This window comes from Helianthus annuus, chromosome 8 (genome assembly GCF_002127325.2).
Source record: "Helianthus annuus cultivar XRQ/B chromosome 8, HanXRQr2.0-SUNRISE, whole genome shotgun sequence".
In the NCBI taxonomy this organism is placed as follows: domain Eukaryota; kingdom Viridiplantae; phylum Streptophyta; class Magnoliopsida; order Asterales; family Asteraceae; genus Helianthus; species Helianthus annuus.
The window spans coordinates 84,342,851-84,359,749 of record NC_035440.2 but is presented as its reverse complement, the minus strand read 5'-3'; the positions used below and the strand labels follow the sequence as shown (position 1 = coordinate 84,359,749).

Here is a 16,899-nt window from a genome sequence, read left to right as displayed (position 1 = left end):
GCTTCAACTTGTACAGTAACCGAATCTCCATTATCATTCACCATCGGAGTGGTTACCTCGTCCACATGCTGTCCCACAGCTCCGACGTTGATGCCCACCTCTTCTGGACTAACATTCAAGTCCGGCGTACCAAAATTATCTCCCACTTCCCTATCATTAAAATCATTCTGGGCCGATGAAGAAGAAACGATAATACCAATCAACTTATCCAAACCAAACGGATCATTGTCATCCCTTTGACGCTTCTTAGGTCTCTCTTGAGAATTACTCGCCTCCCCCCTATTCTTGAACAAAGATCTTCGTTTAAACTTCTTCCGCACGACTAATGCACCCTCTTCATTATGAACAACCCCTATATTGAAAGCCATATCATTCCCATCACTATGGACCTCCCTTAATTCACCCACCTCAACTTCAACTCCCTCGACATCATCAACACTATTACCCACATTCCTATTTACCAAAAAATCCTGATCCATCTCCTCAACCAAATCATCTATCTCTTCGACACAATCCGGAACCCACTCTCCAACATCTTCGTCAACCCAAACCTGGAATATATTACGTCTCCAAGAGATGTCCACCCTATCCACTATCCTTCGGCTAGAATTACACAACACTCCAATGTACACCTAAGAAAAATTGCAATCTTCAGAGGACATCCTAGCTGATTTAATAACTTTTCCATAACGACTACCCACCATATCGAAAACCTGTTCTATCGCTAACTGTACCGGAACCCCATGAACCTTCAACCACGCTATTCTCTCATCCGCCACCATTTGATTACCATTCCACCTCTCCAACGAAACAAAAACATCCGACCACTTATCTTTTTCCATCCAAAAATTATCGCATTCCTCCTCCGTCTTAAAGACCAACATCACAGTGAAGCCAGAAACGTACTTGATCCCTACACTCTTCCAACCTTTAGATGTAAAACACCTCTTTAGTTCCGTTAATCTTTTGAAATCCACCACTCTACCCAAAACCGAAAAATTATGCCATTGATAGAAACCTTCCACGTTATCATCAACCGATAAAACATCCACCTTGTTTCTGTTTAAGAGACTGTCTAAGAACGTGCGTCCTCCTCCCTCATTCACCCCCACAACCCCCTCGCCAATATAAACCTTGTCATGTTGTGCTCCCCCATCACTAGGGTTTGCATGAAAACCATCTGCCTTCCCCGTACCTTTCCTCCTGTTAACATCATCCTCCTTCGGTACATCCACCTTCTCCCCATCCACAAATCGAGCCACAGAAACAAAAAGCTTAAAGACCCCATCCACAGATCAGACATCTCCCCCGCCGTCTTTTTCACATCCATAATACCGCTAAAAGATACGAACCCAAACCTCTTCCCCAACCTATCTAGTTTTCTGGCTATATAAGACCCTTCATACGAACCGAAAAAACGAAATACCTCCTTTAAATCTGATGATGAACACTTCGGGGGAAGATTCGAAACAAAAAACTTTGTTATTACCTAAAGGTGTGTAAACGGATTGTTAGTTGAAGAAATCAAAATTCAGCTTCTTTTAGTTGCCCGAATTGGCTATAGTCGAAGCATCTGATCGACTATAGTTGTTTTAATAATCGAATATTTTCTAGTTTAAAATTTCTTTGGTGAGTTCAATCCCAATATCGAGTGTCCATCAAATGTGGCTCTTATGCTCGTATTATTATTTTCACCAAAATTAGGAATGTATTTTATAATGTATGACCATCATGTATACGGGATGGTGTGGTATAAAGCTCTATGGGCTTTAGAGTGTCACGTAGGTACACATAAGCGATGGGCTTTATCGTTAACTTGCACGGTGTTGGATAATGCCTCTTTAAAGCCCCATTTAAACAATATAAAAAAAGAAATCAAAATAGGAAAATCTGATTTGTGGGAATGAATGGGCCCCACCTGCATAACCCTTTGGGGCTCGTTAAAAAGATGGAGCCCCCTCCATAGCCCCCCCCCCCCCCTAACGCCTTGAAAACGGGGGAGAGAGTCGTTATAGGACGTTATGAAAACTGATTTGACAGGGATGCGAGACTACACCACCCAATCTAAGTGAATCAGTTTTATTAGTCATTACCTTTTATATCCTTCAGTCATGCATCAAGTGGGCACTGGATGATTATGATATAAGCGAAATTTGTATTGCCTCAAAGTATGACGTGATGGTTATTGGTTAACTTTTAAAACATTTAAGGTAATATGACGTACTTATCATTCTTGTCTATTGCAACAATACTTGATTACTTGTACATGCTAACCAACACAGTTTATAAGTAAACCAAACTTACTATTCATATCTATTAGTTAATAAAATTGTGCATATTTTTTAATCCTTGCAAAGATAAAATAAATAGAAAATTACTAAAATAAACATATTTGACTAGAAAAAAAAAATCTAAAATAAACAAAAGCGGGGGTGAGCCGGCGCTTTTGCCAAAAAAACATGCTGAATACTAGCCGTCTCGGTTGACAAAGCTTACCTGGCGCAATTTGATTGGTTTAAGTAGTTTTGAAAATACTAAAAAGTGATGTTTATTTTAGAAGAAAAAAAATTGGTCAAACATGTTAATTTGGTATTTTTCCCTAAAGAAATTATAGAAGTTTATGATTTTTAATTAATAACTAGAATTAAGCTTCCAAGCGTTGCGGTGGGCGTAGAACCATGTCAAATAGCATTAATGTCACACCACCGCTAGCGGACACCTACACTGAAGTTGCGGCGTGTTAATACGAAAAAATTAGACCGAAACGTAAAGTATAGAAATTAATAACTAAGACGATGTAGGACCCGTGCATTGTGACGAACCTATCAAACGGGAAAAAATAGACATAAAAACATTGAGCCACACATGCACGTCGCGTTGTGTTAACTCACAAAAATTTGAATGAAAACGTAAAGTGAAATGTAAACACGTTGAACTACACACACAAATTGCGTCGTGTTAACTCGCAAAATTTATAACGAAACTTGGGGCCAATTCAAGTTGAAAGTGAAACAATGGCGAGGTAAAATTGCAAATAATGAAAAGTTATAGGTTAAACGTAAAAAAAACAAATTTTATGAGGTTAAAACTATAAAGGATGAAAAAGTTTTGGGTTAAGACCGTGGGGTATGGTGGGGCGGGGGTTTGGGGCATGGGTTGACACGTGGATTATTGGGGCACTCAATACACAAACCCAAGTTGTAGGGGTATTGTGGGCGTGGCTGGGCTGGCGTGGCCAAGCCACATCAATTTTTTTTAATATATATATATATATAACCATTAAAAACTACATAAACATACATAATAATTACAAAAAACATAGTATCAAAATAAAAAACAATCATTCTTCGTCGCCTTCGTCGGTTTCGAACCAAGGAATCGTTGAAACATGATGCACCAAATCAGATCGAAGGTTGTGATGTATATCCCTTGACTTGATCAAAAATTCATTTGACGCTTTATCTTCGTCTGTAACTGTTACGTTACCTGGTTGGGAGTCATCGTCATCATAGCATGTAACGATCGCTCTACCTTCATCCTCCAAAATCATGTTGTGAAGAATGACACATGCGTACATCACGTTTCCAATCTGATCCTTGTCCCATAGTCGACAAGGCATTGCCAATATTCGCCACCTTTTCTTCAAAACACCGAATGCTCGCTCGACGTCTTTACGTGCAGCCATTTGGACCCTGTTAAACTTTAATCTCTTCGGATCGATGGTACCATGTCTTGTGAACGATTTTACGAAAACCTCCCACTCTGGGTAAATCCATCAACTAGGTAGTACCCATACACGTACTCAACCCCGTTTACAAAGAAAGTTCCTTTGGGTCCTATACCATTTACCCGATCATTGAAAAGGGGCGAGTGGTTTATGATGGTAATATCATTATGTGAACCTGGCATACCGAAGAACGCATGCCATATCCAAAGATCTTGGGATGCAACCGCTTCAAGCATGATGGCTGGCATCCCGTGAAATCCACTCGTGTGAGCGTCTTGCCATGCGGTTGGACAAAGTTCCCAAAGCCATTTCATACAATCTAAACTACCTAGCATCCCGGGTAGCCCATGATAATCGGCGTGATGTTCCAATATTTGTTGCATGTCACTGAACGAGAACTTTCTCAAATATCTTTTCCTATAAAATTCTAAAATACACGAACAAAAGTTGTGAAGACTTTTTCTAGCTACACGTGCAGACATTTTTAAATAGTCATCCATAATGTCCGAACTATTGTCGTACGCTAACTGTCTCAGTGCGGCCGTGACCTTTTGCCACGTACTAAATCCTAATTGCCCGGTTACATCCGTTTTTTGTTGGAAATAAACATACTTCTCCCCAAGATCTCTAGATATCCTTAAAAATAAGTTTCTACTCATACGAAAACGACGCCTAAACATTTTTTCATCATACTTAGGTTACGCTGAGAAGTAATCGTTTACCAACATATTGTTAGCGGTGTGCCGTTCACGAGCGATGTACCTCCTCCGTTTAGGTTGCGGAGTCTCTTCCTCATCGTCTTCCACGATAGCTTTCACCACCGTCGCGATCGTTTGTAGAAATATTTCCGCACCATCGTCAGATGATGATGACGATTCACTTGAACTTGAAGAACTCATGGCAAGATTGTGTTTTATGTGTTTGATATTGGGTGAGAAAAATGTTAAATATGGTAAGGTATTTATAAATGAAAAAAGTTTTTTTTTTAAATAATGCCCAAAGGCTAGCCCAAACGGCTAGTTTTGTTGGCCAATCACATCCCGCCAAGTCAGTCTCGTAGCCCCGCCCTACGCCCGGCTTTAAACTCCCGCCCCTTGGGCCACGCCCAAACCCATAAAACACCGGAGGGTGATGGCTTGGACGTTTTCAGCCAACCCACGCCCCAACCCCCGCCCCATGCCCCATAGTCTAAAAAGTAAAAAGATCAAAACCTTTTTGAAAAAAAAAAAAAAAAGCATAAAGATATAATATTATGATCCATATAAATGTTGCTAATTTAAACTAGAGTAAACTTCGCTTCCTGTGGTTTGGTCACTTTAACGGTTTTGTCTCAAATCTTTAAAAATTGCCATTTTCCTCCAATAGTTTGCTATGTTTTTTTTATTTTGCTCCCTGCAGGGAGAAAAATGGAAAAACAGACAATTTGAATGAAGTTAGAGGCGGGGAGGAAAATGGAAAAATCATAGCAAACTATTGGAGGAAAATGACGATTTTTAAAAGTTTGGGGCAAAACCGTTAAAATGACCAAACCACAGAAAGCAAAATGGAAGTTTACTCAATAAACTAGGTAAATTCTTTGTCATGAGGAATATACCATTATGTTCACTTTTAGCAATTTGAATAAACTTTATCATTCACTGTATTTCCTATACCTTGGTCACGCAACACGTGAACTTTAGAGGATTATACTAAAAACAAGATTGTTGATTGCTTCACATATGATCTGATAGTTAGGGTGTGTTTGGTTCGCAAGAATTTAAGAAAATTGGATTTAAATGCCATCTTTTAAAATGTTTGGTTTACAGAATTTGAAGGAATTGGAATCTCAATTCCAATCTTTCCGTGTTTGGTTGACCATGAAATTGGAACCGGAATTTGCCATGAATTCCTTCAAATTCCTTTAACTAAACAAATTCAAAATACTTCCTATATCTGAAGGAATTAAAGTAAATTCATTGGAATCTTTGGCCATTTCGACCCGCATCGTTTCGACCCGCACTATTTCGACCCATATTGTTTCGATCTGAAACGTTTCGAATTGTACCGTTTCGACTCTAACCATTTCGACGCGAACCGTTACAACCCGTACCGTTTCTACGCGAACTGTTTTGACGCGAATCCTTTCAACCAGAACAGTGGCGAAGTATAGAAGGGGCTGGTAGGGCCGCCCGACCCCCCGAACTTTTCGCTCAGTAGTGTTATATATATAGTTTTCGTATAGAAATTTTTTGATATATACGTTTTCGACCCCCCCCCCCCCCGCGATTATTCGGGTCAAGATTCCCCACTGAACCCGAACTGTTTAGACGCGAATCGTTTTGACCTGTACCGTTTCTACCCAAACTCTTTAGACATGAACCGTTTCGACCTGAACCGTTCGTACCGTTTCAGCTGGAACCATTACGACCCATACCGTTTCTGTTAGGATCGGAGGCTATCATGATTGTGCTCGTTTGTATAATTTTGACAGAACATTGAATATAAAATGAGATTAAGTGTAGCGGAAATGAGAAACAAACTTTGTGAACACAATCAGAAGAGAAAATAGTTTGGTAAATAAATGCTTTTCATTAAGTTGAATGATTGAGATACAAAGCAAATGATTACAACATGTTTACAGAACTAAGCTCCCCCTCAGCCTGATACCCCAAGGTTGGTTGCACAAGATGAAAGGATTGGACTGAAGAAGAAGAATCCACTTAGTCAATCAAATGTAACAGTACAGGGTACTGCTCCATTTATAGGCAAACCAAACCACTGAAGCATCTCAGCTGACGTCACCATGATAGTGACATCTAACAAACTAACAACCTATAAACACTATTCTAAACAAACTACTGATGTGTATCATCTGATTATAAGTACAATACAAAACAAGAGATAACAACTGTTTCACGTTCCACTGTTGTAGCCTGAGCACTGATGTTGAGCTTCAGTGCTTTCTTCAAAGGTGATCAGTCTTTGAATGGGCAGTGCTTGTGTCTTCAGCAGTACTTAGGAAACAGCAGTTGATAGAGCAACGGTGTTTGTCTTCAGCAGTCTTTAGAATCTCATCAGTGTTTGTTTGGTTCATCAGTTGTTATAGTGAGAAGTACTTAAGATCCATCAGCTGTTAGATAACCACTGTCAAGGGGAAAACCAAGTGTAAACCGCTGCTTATTTTGAGTCCACTGTTGTGATCCGGTTTTGGCTTTCATTATCTGTTCCTCTGGTAGGGTTCAATCCCAACAGTTTCTACCCGAACCGTTTCAACGCAACTCCTTTCGACCTGAACTGTTTTGACCCAAACCATTTCGACTCGAACCTTTTTGAAGCGAATTGTTTCGACCCGTACCGTTTCTACGCGAACCGTTTCAACCCAAAGTGTTTAGACGAGAGCCATTTTGACTCGTACAGTTTCCACCGGAACCGTTTCCACCCGTACCGTTTCGACCCGAACCGGGGGTTGGGTGCCGGGATGATGGATTCCAATTCATTAGACAACCAAACACAACAAAAATGGAATTGAGATTCCAATTCCAATTGGAATGTTTAAATTCCAAATCTAATTCCTTTAAACTTTAGAGTAAACTTCCGTTTTGCTTGCTCCCTGTGGTTTGGTCACTTTAACGGTTTTGCCCCAAACCTTTAAAAATAGTCATTTTCCTCCAATAGTTTGCTATGGTTTTTCCATTTTGCTCCCTGCGGAGAGCAAAATGGAAAAACATACAATTTGGATGGAGTTAGAGGCGGTGAGCAAAATGGAAAAACCATAGCAAACTATTGGAGGAAAATGGCTATTTTTAAAGGTTTTGGGCAAAACCATTAAAATGAGCAAAACGAAAGTTTACTCTAAACTTTAATTCTTATACAAACTAGATATTACCCCGCGTGCGCGTTGCGCCGCGCTTCATGATATGATTACTAACACGATTCACCAAGAGTAGCTAAATAGAGCTATTTGCCAAAAACATGATTACCGATATTATTCATTAGCTGCAGTTAAGTAGACTAATTTGCATACCAATTGCCAACATGACAAATCAACTAAAATAAACATGTGTACAATCATGACTTTTTGAGCAAAAAGAGCTAAAGTTGACCTATAAACTTAGCTATAGTGATTAGTGGTGTGATGAATTATGTGGTACTGGCCATAACTTCCCATGAATACAGTCGTGAATGTTTACTGTCCACATAGCTTCCATCAATAATAAGGCAATGTGCCGTCTATAGGGTGGAATGCCATTCCTGATAAAAAAGTATAACCATGATTAAATATCTATATCTTGAAGCTTTCTTGTTTACAAATAAAGAAAGAAAGAAAGGGAAAGGTATTTTGATTATTGTAGATATGATGAGTGGCATGGAGCCACTTGAATAGAGGTTTGAGATCATGTGACTCTATGTGCATCCAGTAGATGCCCAACTCAACAAAAACTAAATAAAGACCCAAGTACCAAACTTATGAAGTCCATCCAACATAGCCTGTGGTTGCAAAACATCTGGTACATCCATTTTCTACGATATATATCTGCAAGTACATTGCTTTTTCTAGTAGGGATGGCATCTGCAAGAGTGCAATGCAAGCCCATAAAGATTCGAGTCAGACACTACATAAAACATATATTATTTTTACGTTTTTGTTATTTTTTGTAAGAAAAAGTTATAATTACATATGAGTGGTGTGTTCAACGAAAGAGCTAAGTTAAACCAAATCTAACATGGGCTCGAGGTTGAAACTATGTTTTCTTACTCAACTTATGTACAACTCGAGTTATCTCGTTTTTCTTTAATTAATTAATTAAATACTATCACAAAAGGAAAAACATATTCATTTAGTTGACAATCTGAAACATATAAAGGACCCAACGAAATGTTTGCTTCGTGACATATGATATAACTAATAAAAATAAAATAAAAGCCAGCATGCATAATGTATGTGTTATAAAGTGCCTACAAGATATATAAGTTACCTTATAGTCGATGTTAACCTTTCCATTCGACATGTGCGGCTCACTTGTTAGCTGAGCAGGAAAAAAAGAAAAAAAATCTTATAAATATTAAATTTATTCAGCCAAAACAATGTTAGATAACAAAGCAATTATGTAACTACTTGTAACCAATCAACCTGAGCATCGGCATTCATGCTAAGATTATCCGATAAGTCACATTTGACTCAAGAGTTGACCCGCCCATCGGTCAAAACCCTTCCAAAAAGCATCAACTACTGCCCATCAAGCAACGTTATCAGAGTCAGATCATTAGATCGACAATTAAGATTGAGATCGATAAGACGGGATTGTAAAATGTAAATAGCTCACCTTTGGATGCATAAAGTTAGCACTAAAAGCATAGTGTGCAGTCGGAATTTTATTATTTCAGCATATTGAGAAGGAATCTCCGTCGGTCCCATGAGGGTGCTGTAACATTAAAATTGGCTTGTCGAATTAAAAGAGTTGTGAGATGGGGTTGGGGGCGGGGGGTTGTTTCAGTCAGGTTGACCCACAAACACTATTTACTGCATTATTAACTAATGCGTTATTAACCAAAATCTTAAATAAACAATTCAAATATAAGAAGGTTGTATGTATTTTTCAACCCGTTTGACATGTTATAATTATATGACCCGTTTGAAATTGAACACAACACAAACCGACCCATATTTAAGTAAATGGGTCAAAATGTCCAACTGTAGTTTTGCGCCAATTTAATGAACAAATGCTAATGTGAAATTAGTACCTGTGAGTTAGTGAGAACCTCTGATTGAGAAAGTTGGTAAAATCGACACGCATCCCCTCAAAATGTTACGCATTTAAGGACCCTAAAGAAAAAGAAATTGCATTCAGTCTAAGATTCTGTTAACATATAATCACAGCTAGGGGTGTCAAACGGGTCGTGTTCGCTGATTAGCGGGTTCAACCCGACCTGAACCTGAAAATTTTGCACGACCCGAACCCGAAAATCATATCATACATATTAACCCGAACACGACCCGAAGCTTCGTGCGTTGACCCGAACACGACCCGTTTAACCCGAGTTTTTTTATTTTTTTTCTGAAATTAATATATTAAAATTAATATTTACTTAAAAACACAACTCCTGAACTCGACCCGTTAACCTAAACGGGTTCGCGGGTTCAACCGGAAACTGACCCGAACCCGCTTAGACTAAACCTCAACCGGCGAATTTCGTGTTAGATTCGTGTCGGGTTTTCGGGTGGTGTCAGAAATTCACACCCCTAATCATAGCTTTATATATGTTTCTAATTTGCAAATAATTGAATGTTATAGTTTGCTAGAATTTATAAATCATCATGCATTCTTGCTAGAAACTGAAATGAATTTTTCATGTGTCCTTGTTTATGAAGTTTAATAAGTGCAATGTTCATAGACAAGGGTGTCAATTATGTCAGGTTGATGGGTTTCGGGTTGAGTTCTTCTACTCTAACCCGACCCATATATGTATTCGTGTCGTGTCGAACCCATTTAAAATCATGTCGTGTTTCGGGTCGACCGTTTAAACAAATTAAACAATCAATTACTCTACTCAAATGAATTTTTTTGTGATTCTATTTAAACAATCAATTACTCTACTCAAATTTCACAGGGTTTATATATTTAACTTAACTACAATCTGATGCACATATTAGATCAAAGTGTATAAATAAATCTGTGAATCAGGAACGACACCAATATGATCCAACAATTGCAGAAAAATCACACACTGTGATAATTAAAATGAGTCTTGTTCCGAACGGAACAATTCTACACCTGAATCCTTCTAGATTTAACAATTCGGATTGTAACAACACATATAACAAAGTAAAGAAAAAAAACAGAATGACCATAGGGTAACACTTGCCATAGTTGGAGCACCACACGAACTTCACATGGCCGTGACTATGCTTGTCTCTACATTCGTTCCATCACCTAAATAAACAAAACGATCCAGTTTTCAACAAAATTGGGTCATAGAAAAGCGTAAAAACATAACAGATTTGATGATCATGAAACAAAATTGAGTGATGCAACTAACCATGTAGCGAAGAACTTTTGGGGGTTTCTCCAGTCGATAAGGGTTCCATCGGTTCCGATTGTCTGAAATTGGCGGTGGTGGTGCCAATCATGTTGAACCACCGTCAGGTCCATCCACACCTGCAGGGCCAGCCGCTGCTAAGTCGTCGGCGTTGTTCACTAATACCTCCGCGGTTGTCGTCGCTGTTCACCACTACCGCCGCCGCCGCCGTATCCCCATGTAGAACGGAACCCTAAAAAACATTCAGGATATTAGCTATATGAAGCGGTGGAGGTTTTGAGAGCAAGAACTATTGATGTTCCAAAAATACCCCTAGTTACTGTTCAATTACTGTTCAAAACAGGTAATTATTAATATAAGGATAATTCCAGTTTTAATTCCAAAACATTCTGTGAACCAAACGCCCCATAATTTTTGTAAATGTTCAGACAATATGATGTTATTGTATTTTTATCTAGTTCATAATAACAATACATCCAACTATTTCAATAGGCCTTGTATATAGAAACCACTTTATGAAAGTAGATTTACAAGGATAACACTCAATGACTCGTACTCTTCAACAATAACTTTAAAACAAACATGATTTTGATGACAAACCCCCTTATTGATATTAGGAAATAATTATATATTAATTTAATGTAGGTTGTCATCTCTATCTAGGGGTGCAAATGAACAGAACGAACACGAACAAGACCTTGTTCATGTTCGTTTGTTTAGAAATATATGTGTTCGCGAACTGTTGACGAACACTTATGGAACGAGATTTTATATCCGTATTCGTTTGTTAAGGAAATGAACTTGTTCGTGTTCATTTGTGTTTGTTTGTTAATTTTAGACAACGGGACAAAAATGAACGTTGACGAACACAAATGAGCACAAACTAATGTTCATGAGCACAAATGGAAACAAACGAACACAAACAATCGTTCATGAACATAATATATAATATAAAAACAATCATTCATTTATTAGATATTTAATTTGTCGGAATTTTGAAGTATTTAAATAAATATAAAAACTAAAAACACTAATGAACAGTGGCGAAGCTTGACCCGAATGACGGGGGGGTCGAAAACGTATATACCAAAAAAATTCTATAGAACCGGGGGGTCGAAAACGTATATACCCAAAAATTTCTATACAAAAAACTACATATATAACACTACTGAGCGAAAAGTTCAGGGGGTCGGGCGCCCCTCCCCGCCCTTCTATACTTCGCCACTGCTAATGAACTATCGAATACAAACGAACACGTTACCGAACGTTCGCAAACATAAACGAACACGGCCTCTGTTCATGTTTGTTCATTTAATTTAACTAAACGAACGAAATTTCTTGTTCGTGTTCGTTTGTTTAATCAACGAACGAACACAAACAAACTTCCCGCGCGAACGATTCATGAACTGTTCGTCGAACGTTTGGTTCGTTTACATCCCTATCTCTATCTATCATTATTATTTATGTTTTCATTTAAAAATTATTATTTGTATTTAACTTTTGACTGTGAATATCCATTACAAGAACACAAAACATTTAACTAATAAATAATCTAATCCTACTCCTAATTTGACACCATTGTACACTGTGGAATTCGAACCCTCGACCTCAGGAGTAGGACACCTAGTGTTCCTCGCCTTGATAATGCTAAGCCAAAGGCACTTTGGTACATATACATTATTAGTAAAACATATTGATATTCAAATGTCTTATGAATATGTAAAAAAAAGAATATTGGATTTTAATAATCTCAACTATCCGTCGTTGGCCGCCAACAGTCCTAACTTCAAAGATAAACACTGGCAGTCCCAACTATTGACATATTGGCCACCAATGGACCCTGACTAACAGAACCCTAACGCCGTTAGTCTCTGGTCGCCGGAAAACCATTTTTGTCCAGAAAAAGGTTTCTAAAGGTCCGACCTAAGGTTACAAAGAGGTTTGGGACGAAAATGTTGAGTTTCCGACCAAAAAGTTGAGTTTTCCGGTGAAAAAGGAGTTTTCTGGCGACTTTAATAATTGGGGTTTTTACTAGAAAAAGGTTTCCAGAGGTTCATAATAAGGTTACAAAGAGGTACGGGACAAAAATGTTGAGTTTTCCCGCCAAAAAACGTTTTCCCGGCGACAGGATACTAACGGCGTTAGGGTTCTATTAGTCAGCGTCCATTGAAGGTCATTGTGTTAAAAGTTAGGACTGCCGGTGGTTATTTTTAAAGTTGTAACTGTTAGCGACCAACGACGAATAGTTGAGATTGTAAAAAATCCAGCATTCCTAAAAGAAACATCTAAATTTCATAGAATAGCAATTAAAGTTCTTTTTTATCCTTATGGAGTTATTGTATGGTCTATTTCCACTACCCTAAGTCCTTCAATGCTATCCATCTTACAATCTTTATTCCTTATTAAGTTCCATCATTTTCTCTCCTATCTCTTTGTCCCTCATGAGTGGTTTTTGCTGTTTACTTGAAACCCATCTACAAACACCATCACCATTTTGATCCTCACGAGCAATTGAATCAACTAAAAGACGGCTATTCTTTGCAATTTTGTAAACGTCGTTTAATGAACTTGTTGTAGTCGTCCTATGCGTTCTTTAGAACCCGGCCCTTTAAACGCATTATATATTATACTATTCACCACACATTCTATGTTGGATCACATAATCTATATTGGCTTCTGTTTCATACGATCCAAGTGTAACTGTAAACTACTCATGTGACCATCCCGCGCGTAAAGATAGCATGAGTCTTTAACTTAAACACACCCTTTGAGTTTTGACAACATCTAAAAAATAATCATTCACTAACCAAATTAATCATGTCAACTTAACCAACATTTGAACCAAGTAAAACAGTTACTTTGAAAATGCGACATAACTTGGTGAGGGCCATGATTAAAAATTAAAAAATCATAAAGAATAGAATATATATATATTTAAAACTCCAACTTTTAGTAAGTGGTATATATTTATTACCATTAAAGTAAACCAAGATGTAAGTTACATTGATAAAGAATCTTTGTAAGTTGAGGTGGGTGGATTCACATGGGTCGACAGTTACATCACATACTTCAAATCTTCAATAAAGCTTTGCTTGCAAAACATACTTATGGATGTCATGACCCCTTTTATCTTTTCTTTATAATTCTACATCCATGAAAATAAATGTTGAGTTAAATACCATTTTAGTCCTGTGGTTTGAGTTATTTTGTCAGTTTAGTTCAAAGGTTTTATTTTTCGCTTGTGGGTCTAAAAAGGTTTCACCGTTGCCATTTTAGTCCATTGGGTTAACTTCATCCATTTTTTCTGTTAACAAGAAGGGCAATTCGGTCATTTACCTTCTCGTTAACAGAAAAAATGGATGAAGTTAACCCAATGAACTAAAGTGGCAACGGTGAAACCTTTTTGGACTCACAGACGAAAAATGAAACATTTGAACCAAACTGACAAAATGACCCAAATCACATGGACTTAAATGATATTTGACTCTAAATGTTTTATTTCAACTACTATAAGGTAACTAGTTATTTTCCTCCCGCGCGTTGCGGCGGGACCCAATGACTACAAAAGACGTGTCAGCAACGGCAAACAGATACCGAATATTAAAACATAAATAAAATTACGTGGTAAGGATAATCACTCCGTCATAAAAAAACGATTTTAAATAACCTACTATATAATAATAATAATAATAATAGGACCCACACGTCCTACACGTTGGAAATTCGGTTGTTTTCAGTTCAGTTATTATGGTGCTAACACGTTAAAATATGGATAAGCTCGGTACCGGTAACGGAAGCGAAAGTACTGATCTGGAAAATCATCGAAATTAGGTACCGGCGCCGAAAATTCTCGGTATAATACGGTATGGTATTTGAAGGTAAAAATCAATAAATACAGGTATGGTGCTAGACCGGTGTCGAACTTAAAGTAACGATTCTGAAAACGCCAAAAGGTGGGTACCAAATTGGTACCGAAAATGATTTGGTATATTAAATTTGGTACCGATACGATACCGGTTCGTTTACAGGATTTGATACAATTTGCTCATCAATATTCTAAATATTCAAAGTAATTTTACATGAAAAAAGTAAGCAAAATAAGTTATTGTGTATATAAAACCTCATTCAAACGAAATACAGTTTACTTTCTGTGTGTAGAAATTAATCTAAACGGTGCAATTACTTGCATTGCTGCGTTGCTACAGGATTTGATGAGCTCGGTACCAACCGGTACCGAAAATACCGTTACCAAAATCCCCAAAAGTGGGTACCGGTACCGAATATACCTAGTATGGTACGGTTCAGTACCGGTCGGTACTGGTACGGTACGGCACCTGTATTTGAGGGTAAAAACCGGTGAATACCTGTACAGAACCGGTACCGAAAATACACCGGTTTGGTAAATTTGAGACCGGTACCTATACCCGATACCATTTGCTCATCTCTTAATTCTAATTCTAATTTTAATTTAATAATAAATCACTACTGTTCATTATGGTACGGTTCGGTACCGGTCGGTACTGGTACGGCACCGGTATTTGAGGGTAAAAACCGGTGAATACTTGTGCAGAACCGGTACCGTAAATACACCGTTTTGGTAAATTTGAGATCGGTACCTACACCCGATACCATTTACTCATCTCTTAATTCTAATTTTAAATTATTATATTACTACTGTTCATTCTGTTTCATTTTTAATTTAATAATAAATCACTGCTGTTCATTATGGTACGGTTCGGTACCGGTCGGTACTGGTACGACACCGGTATTTGAGGGTAAAAACCGGTGAATACCTGTGCAGAACCGGTACCGAAAATACACCGGTTTGGTAAATTTGAGATCGGTACCTACACCCGATACCATTTACTCATCTCTTAATTCTAATTTTAAATTATTATATTACTACTGTTCATTCTGTTTCATTATTATCATATATGAATGCCACGTTGAATACAAAACAAAATTCTATAAACAAACTATGAAAACCATATAAACACGTGTATTTGTTGCTTTAATTGTACTAGATAATAAGGTTATGTAGCCGCATAATAATATTTATTTCTCTTTTATCACCATATTCGATCATCGATGCACGTGTATTTGCTGTTTTAACTGTACTAGATAATAAGTTTGTGTAGCCGCATAATAATAAAAATATTTATTTCTCTTTTATCACCATATTTGATTATCGCTGCACGTGTATTTGTTGCTTTAATTGTACTAAGATTATAAGTTTGTGTAGCCGCATAAAATTATTTATTTCTCTTTTATCACCATATTTGATCATCGCTACGTACATGTATTTATTACGCTTCTATAAGGTAATCTATGTATTATGTTAATGAAAATGAGTCATCTAACCATGGTTTATTATTAAAAGCTAACTAGAATTACGACCCGTCGCAATGCGGCGGGGATTTTTTAGTTATAACTAAGTTGATTTAGGACGCGCACGTTATGTTGAATCTGTCAAACGGGGAAAAATAGACGATGTAAAAACGTTCACGCACACACGCGCGTTGCGTCGTGTTAACTCGCAGAATTTAGAACGAAACGTAAAAACGTTAAACCAAAGACGCACGTTGCGATGTGTTAAGTCACAAAATTTAGAACGAAGCATAAAGCGAAAAATTTGCGGAAAATGAAAACTATAAAGAACCAAAGTTGAAAGTAAAAAAAAGTTGTGAGGATAGATTGTAAAAGGTAAAAAGTTTTGTGTTAAAAGTAAAAAACAAATGGTTTTGGGTTAAAAGTAATTTATGAAATACTTTTCGGGAAAAGTAAAAAAATCATTTTTTAAAAAAAAAAAACCAAAGCCAAGGTTACAACAACCATATGTATAACCATTTTTTCTTTGAGAAACCACCAAAGCCAAGATTACAACACATAAGTAAAAAAAAATCAAAGTGGTTAAATTGCAAAAGATGGAAACTTTTGAATTAGATTGATAAATCAAATTAATCAAATGGCTTAAATGGTATAAGATGGAAACTTTTGAATTAGAAGTGAGAAATCAAATTAGTCAAAGGGGGTAAATTACCAAAGATTAAAACTTTAAACTTAAATTGTCAAAGATTAAAACTTTAGGGTTAAAAAGGAAACAAAGATTAAAACTTTGAAATTAAATTGTCAAACATTAAAACTTTAGGGTAAAT

The 16,899-nt window shown here is 37.3% G+C and overlaps 1 pseudogene; it reads right to left on the bottom strand.

Annotated features, from left to right (window-relative positions):
* Nucleotides 1-7,647: 7,647 nt before the first annotated feature.
* LOC110870271 lies at nt 7,648-10,166 on the bottom strand (annotated as a pseudogene).
* Nucleotides 10,167-16,899: the final 6,733 nt, after the last annotated feature.